We start from the raw sequence: 7,654 nt of genomic DNA, 5'->3' as shown, positions 1-7,654 counted from the left end.
CCATATAAAGCCTCATACGGTGCCATCTGAATACTGGACTGATAACTGTTGTTGTAAGCAAACTCCGCCAATGGCAAGAACTGATCCCAAGACCCTCCAAACTCAATCACACACGCGCGAAGCATATCCTCAAGAATCTAAATAGTGCGCTCGGACTGTCCGTCCGTCTAAGGGAGGAATGCTGTACTCAACTCTACCGAGTACCTAACTCATGTTGAACGGACCTCCAGAACCATGATGTGAACTGAGTACCTCTATCTGAAATGATGGAAACCGGGATACCATGCAGACGAACAATCTCCCGGATATAGATCTTCGCCAACCGCTCTGAGGAATAAGTAGTACACACAGGAATAAAGTGAGCGGACTTGGTCAGCCGATCCACAATCACCCAAATAGCATCGAACTCTCTCAAAGTCCGTGGGAGCCTAACTACAAAGTCCATGGTGATCCGCTCCCACTTCCACTCCGGAATCTCTATCTGTTGAAGTAACCCACCTGGTCTCTAGTGCTCACACTTCACCTGCTGACAATTGAGGCACCGAGCTACAAATCCAACTATATCCTTCTTCATCCGCCTCCACCAATAGTGTTGCCTCAAATCCTGATACATCTTCGCGGCACCTGGATGAATAGAATATCGCGAACTATGAGCCTCCTCCAATATCAACTCCCGAATACCATCAACATTGGGTACACAAACTCGACCCTGCATCCTCAATACCCCATCATCACCAATAGTCACATCTCTGGTATCACTGTGCTGAACCTTGTCCTTGAGGACAAGCAAATGAGGGTCATCATACTGCCGCTCCCTGATACGGTCAAACAAGGAAAACGGAGAAACCACACAAGCTAGGACTCGACTGGGTTTCGAAAGGTCCAATTTTACAAACTGGCTAGCTAAGGCCTGAACATCCATTTCCATAGGCCTCTCTGATACTGGTAGATATGCCAAACTCCCCAAGCTCTCTGCCCGGCGACTCAAAGCATCGGCCACCACATTGGCCTTGCCCGGGTGATACAAGATAGTGATGTCTTAGTCCTTCAGCAACTCTAACCACCTCCTCTGGCGCAAATTTAGATCCTTTTGCTTGAACAAGTGTTGCAAGCTCCGATGGTCAGTATAAATCTCACAAGGCACACCGTATAAGTAATGTCACCAAATCTTCAGGGCGTGTACAATGGCAGCTAACTCAAGGTCGTGAACAGGGTAGTTCTTCTCATGTATCTTCAACTGTCTGGACGCGTAGGCAATCACCCTACCATCCTGCATCAACAGCGCTCCGAGGCCAACCCTCGAGGCATCATAATAGACTGTATAAGACCTCGAACCTGTAGGCAGTATCAAAATTGGGGCTGTTGTCAAGGCTGTCTTGAGCTTCTGAAAGCTCGCCTCACACTCCTCCGTCCACTGAAATGGAGCACCCTTCTGGGTCAATCTTGTCATAGGGCTGCAATCGATGAAAACCTCTCCACAAAACGACGGTAGTAGCCAGCCAAACCAAGGAAACTGCGGATCTCGGTAGCTGAGGATGGTCTGGGCCAACTCTGCACGGCCTCTATCTTCTTCGAATCCACCTGAATACCTTCACTCGATATCACGTGGCCTAAGAATACCACTGAATCAAACCAAAACTCACATTTCGAGAACTTAGCATATAACTTCTTCTCTCTCAAAGTCTGAAGCACAGTTCCTAGGTGTTGCTCATGATCTTCCCGATTCCGGGAATACACCAGAATATCATCAATAAAGACAATGACGAACGAGTCAAGATATGGCCGGAGCACACTGTGCATCAAATGTATAAAGGTTGTTGGGGCGTTGGTCAGCCCAAATGACATAACAAGGAACTCGTAATGGCCATACCGAGTCCTGAAAGCAGTCTTCGGTATATCTGGTTGCCGAATCTTCAACTGATGGTAACCTGAGCGCAAATCAATCTTAGAAAACACTCGTGCGCCCTGAAGCTAGTCAAACAAATCATCAATACGAGGCAAAGGATAACGGTTCTTAACTGTAACTTTGTTCAATTGGCGATAATCAATACACATACGCATAGAACCATCCTTTTTCTTCACAAACAAGACATGAGCACCCCAAGGCGATACACTGGGCCGAATAAAACCTTTATCAAGCAATTCTTGTAACTGATCTTTCAACTCCTTCAACTCAAGAGGAGCCATACGGTATGGGGGAATAGAAATGGGCTGAGTGCCCAACAACAGATCAATACCAAAATCAATATCTCTATCAGGCGGCATGTCTGGAAGATCAGCTGGAAACACATCGGGGAAATCCCGTACTACTGGAACTGAATCAATTGAAGGAGTATCAATACTGACGTCTCTCACATACGCTAAATACGCGACACACCCCTTTCCAACCATATGTTGAGCTTTAAGAAAAGAGATAACTCTACTGGGAGTGTGATCTAAAGTACCACTCCACTCAACATGCGGAATACCTGGCATAGCCAGCGTCACGGTCTTGGCATGACAATCAAGAATAGCATAATGGGGCGACAACCAGTCCATGCCCAGAATAATATCAAAATCAACCATGTTGAGTAACAATAGATCTGCTCTAGTCTCAAAACCACGAATAGTAACCAAACACGACCGATAAACGTGGTTCACAATAAGAGAATCTCCCATAGGAGTAGAAACATAAACAGGAGAACTCAACAAATCTCGAGTTACACCCAAATATGGAGCAAAATAAGAATACACATAAGAATAAGTAGAGCCTGGATCGAATAGAACCGATGCATCTCTGTGACAAACCAGTATAATACCTGTGATGACGGAATCGGAGGCAACAACCTTGGTACGAGAAGGAATGGCATAATATCTGGCCTGGCCTCCCCCTCTAGGGCGACCTCTACCTCCCCGACCTCCACCTCTAGCTAGCTGATTAGGTAGGGTAGCAACTGGAGCTGTAACCATAGCCTGAGAACTCTGCGGGGCATGCTGTGGCTGAGAAGTCTGTGGAGGTGAACCCTTCCCAAGTCTAGGGCACTCCCTCACCAAGTAACGTGTATCACCAACCTCGAAACAAGCTCTGGGAGGACGTGGTGGTTGTGACTGGCTAGGGCTAAGTCTGCTAGACTAACCTCTGAAAGCACCCCGCGCAGGAGGCACACTAGAAACCGGAGGTGCATAATATGGCTCCTGAGATCTGGGAGGGATTAGAGCAATGCTGGCTGCTGGAAGAGCTGAATGAACGGGGCGACTCATATAGCCCCTACCATGACGACATGCAGCTAGGGTACGGGCACCAAAATAATGACCCGACTCATGAGACCTCTTGGCCTCCCTCTCCTCTCTCTCCCTAGCATGCATACCCTCAATCCTCCTAGCAATGCTCACCACCTGCTAATAAGAAATGTCCATCTCCAACTCACGAGCCATGCTAGATCTGATGGGAGGAATAAGCCCTTCAATAAACCGGCGAACCCTCTCGCGGACAGTAGCAACCAAGGCTGGTGCATGCCTAGCCAATCTGGTGTAACAGATAGCATCCTCTGAAACAGTCATAGCTCCCTGGCACAAATGCTCAAACTCTGCGCGCCATGCATCCCTAAGGCTCTGAGGAACGAACTCTCTCAAGAACATATCTGAGAACTAGGTCCAAGTCAGTGAAGCAGCCTCGTCTGGACTGTCTAACTCATATGTGCGCCACTACTCATAGGCGGCTCCCAAAGTTGGAAAGCAGTGAAGGAAACCCCGCTCAATCCGGTAATACCCATAGTGCGAAGAATACGGTGGTAATCCTCCAGAAATCCCAAGGCATCATCTGTCGCTAGTCCACTGAAAATCGGAGGATCATACTTCTTGAACCTCTCGAGTCTCCGCTGCTCATACTCAGAAGCAACTGCCCCATCCTCGGGCTGAACTGGTACTGTAGTATGTACAGGAATGATCTCTGGGACCTGCTCAACCTGCACTCGCTGCTCAGGAGTGTGAGCAGCGGGAGTTTGTGCCCCTCCCTGAAGTGCTGGAGTAGTAGTGGTTGTAGGTGTGTCGGGTGCCTAAACTACGGCTGGATCTGCTGGCGGTACCTCAGCGGCAGCTCGCGCAGGTGCTCTGGCTACACCCCGTGCGCGTCCACGGCCTCTGCCCCGACCCCTGCCTCTGACGGCTGCAGGAGGGGGTGCAGGTGCCTGATCGTCCCGAGTAGCACGTGTCCTCACCATCTGTGAGAGAATAGAAGGCAGAAGATTAGAATTGATGTCAAAAATATCGCACGACAAGGAGATCAATGAAGTGAAGAATTTTCCTAAACAGTTACATAGCCTCTCGTAGATAAGTATAGACGTCTCCGTACCGATCAGCGAGACTCTAATAAACCGACCTGTATTCCGTGACTCCTATGAACCTAGAGCTCTGATACCAACTTGTCATGACCCTAGTTCACCAACCGTGAACATGTTATGACGACACCTAGTCTCCGTGACCAGGTAAGCCTAACACTTGCGGAAACATAATAATTGCAGAAAAATAGAATACCATATTTAATTATCTAAAAAGGAAATTGTACTGAATGTCGCTCGACATATACGACTCAATATCTAAAGACTAAAACAATCCCAAAACCCGGAAACTCACGGGAAAACACAGGCTACAGAAATGTATAGTGAGGCTCCAAACTCCAGAATATCTAACAAATGGAAGGAAAGAGAACTATGTACTAAAGATAGAATAAAGAGGGAGACTCGTCGGTCTGCGAACGCAGCAGATCTACCTCGAAGTCTCCGTAGTCCTCCTGCCTCACTGATAGTGCGCCTGAGTAGAGGTACCTGGATCTGCACATGAAAAAAACATGCGCAGAAGAGGCGTGAGTACACCACAGCGGTACTCAATAAGTGTCAAGCCTAACCTCGGTTGGGTAGTGGCGAGGAAGGTCAGGGCCCTACTAAGGTTATATAAAATATAAAGATGGAAGGAGAAGATAAGCAGTGCAATGGAGAACCTACAGTAAGAATCTATGCAGGATAATAAGAGTACAATAACGGAAACAATGATGAAAGCAAACCATAAGGAAAGTAACCGGGGATCTCTAAGTATCCCAAGGATCTCATAGTATCCTCTACATGTACTAGGGATCTCTTGGTATCCCGAGGATCTCTCGGTATCCTCAATATAAGCCAGGGATCTCTTGGTATCCCTAGGATCTCTTGGTATCCTCAATATGTACTAGGGATCTCTTGGTATCCCGAGGATCTCTCGGTATCCTCAATATATGTACGGGGGATCTCCCGGGAATCTAACCTGTAGTCCCAAAGTAAATGTGTAGGGGGAATCTCCCGGGAATCTAACCCGTAGTCCCAAAGTGAATGTGCAGGGGGAATCTCCTAGGAATCTAACCCGTAGTCCCAAAGTAAATGTGCAGGGGGAATCTCTCGGGAATCTAACCCGTAGTCCCAATTTAAAACACAGAGCAGCAACACAAGAATATTAAATTAAACGCTAATTTCGTACCAAGTAAACATTTACTTCTAGCCTAACATGCTTCACGTAATGCAATTTAGGCAATTTAAGCAAATAGGCAATTAAGTCAACTAAACATGCCTTTCTAGACTAGCAACATGCTAAATTCACAAGTAGAATAATACAAGAAAAGAACTCAATTGAAATACTTAAGAAAAAACCGGATTTTCAACAATTAGCTCAAGTACGCGCTCGTCACCTCATGTACAGGGCATTTCAATTATCAAATATAGCACATCCTAAGGGGAAAGGTCCCCCACACAAGATTAGACAAGCCACTTACTTCGAACCGGCTTAAAATTAACTAGAAACCACGCTTTTGCCATGAGTATCCGACTCCAAATAGCCCAAATCTAATCAATTCAATTGCATATCGTAAATATCATCTCAAAAAAATGATCCTATGTTTTAATTCAAAGCTAATAAGCGAAATTATGGAAAATGACCAAAACGCCCCTCGGGTCCACATATCGGAATCGGTAAAAATTTATATTCCCAGAAACCTCGCACTCTCACGAGTCTAACCATACAAAAATTATACAATTCCGACATTATTTGGTCCTTTAAATCATTATTTTACATTTTTGAAAGGTTTCACAATTTTCTTCCCAAATTCCCTCTCAAATCACGAATTAAATGATGAATTCAGAGTTAGATTCATGTATTCTAGCCAAATCTGAGTTAAAATCACTTATCCCAATGAATTTCTTGAAAAACCTTCGAAAAATCGCAAAAATCCGAGCTCTCTAGGTTAAAATATTAAATAAAACCCAAAACCTTGTATTTATAGGTACCCCCAGGTTTCCAGCTACTGCGGGCCGCACCAAAACTCACGCGGTCCGCGCAAGAACGTGCGGTCCGCGCAAAGGCAACGTGCGGCCGCACAGGCCTCCCTCTGTAGTGACAGGGTTTAGTATTTTGGCCATAAATTTTGCTACAGATGTCCAAATTGCGATATCTTTACCTTTATAGAAACTAGACACAAGATATGAGTTCCCGAAGTAGGACCAGTGGGAGGGCCCTTCACCGCGGCCGTGCCCCACTTTGTGCGGTCCGAGCAACGCCTACCGCGGGCGCACTAATTTTTGTGCGGACCGCGTGAGTGAGTTCTGGGGCCTGCAACCCCTGTAGACCTGCTACAACTATGATTTTTGCACTAAAACATCCCGGAACCTACCCGGAACTCCCGGAACTTCAAACCAATTATACCAACACATCCCATGACATCATTCAAACTTGATCAACACTTCGAAACGCTTATAACAACATCAAATCACCAACTTTACATAGGATTCAAGCCTAAGAACTCCAAGAACTCTTAAATTATGTTTTCGATCAAAAACTATATCAAATCTCGTCATAATGACCTGAAATTTTGCACACACATCCCAAATGACATGACAGAGCTACTGAAACTTCCGGAATTCCATTCCGACCCTTGGATCAAAATCTCACTATCGGACCGGAAACTTCAAAAATTCAAACTTCGGCTTTTCAAGCGTAAATTAGCTACGGACCTCCAAAACACATTCCGAACACGCTCCAAGCCCCAAATTCACCTAACGGAGCTAACAGAACCGTCGGATTTCCATTCCGAGGCTGTCTCCCCACTGTTCCGACTTCGGTCAACTTTCTAACACTTAAGCTCTCATTTAGGGACTAAGTGTCCCAAAACTCCTCAAAACCGAGCATCCCGGCAAATCACATTAGCAGAAATAAACTTGGGGAAAGTAGTTAATAGGGGATCGGGGCATTAATAATTAGACCAAACTTTCCAGATCACTCCTATAATTCATTATCAAAATTCCGGAAGTCTCAAAATCAAATTTCAATCTCTAGAACTAAAAATGGACCTTTGGATCATTACATGCTCATAATCGAAACGCCAAAATCTTCCAAAAACTCTTCCAAAACATATCCGAGCCTCATGGGACCCCGACCAAACATGCCAACATAATTCATAGTATTATTCAAACTTCTTCCAATCATCAAAACACCTCAAACAACATCAAATTACCCAAAACTCATCGAATTCAAGCCTAATTTTCTAAAAACTTCCGAAATACACTTTCGATAAAAAAAATCCGACCAAACCACGTCCGAATGACCTGAAATTTTGCACACCTATCCCAAATTACCTAACGAAGCTACAGAAACTCTC

Source organism: Nicotiana sylvestris, chromosome 3, assembly GCF_000393655.2.
Source record: "Nicotiana sylvestris chromosome 3, ASM39365v2, whole genome shotgun sequence".
Taxonomy (NCBI): domain Eukaryota; kingdom Viridiplantae; phylum Streptophyta; class Magnoliopsida; order Solanales; family Solanaceae; genus Nicotiana; species Nicotiana sylvestris.
Note: the sequence above shows the minus strand (reverse complement) of the source record.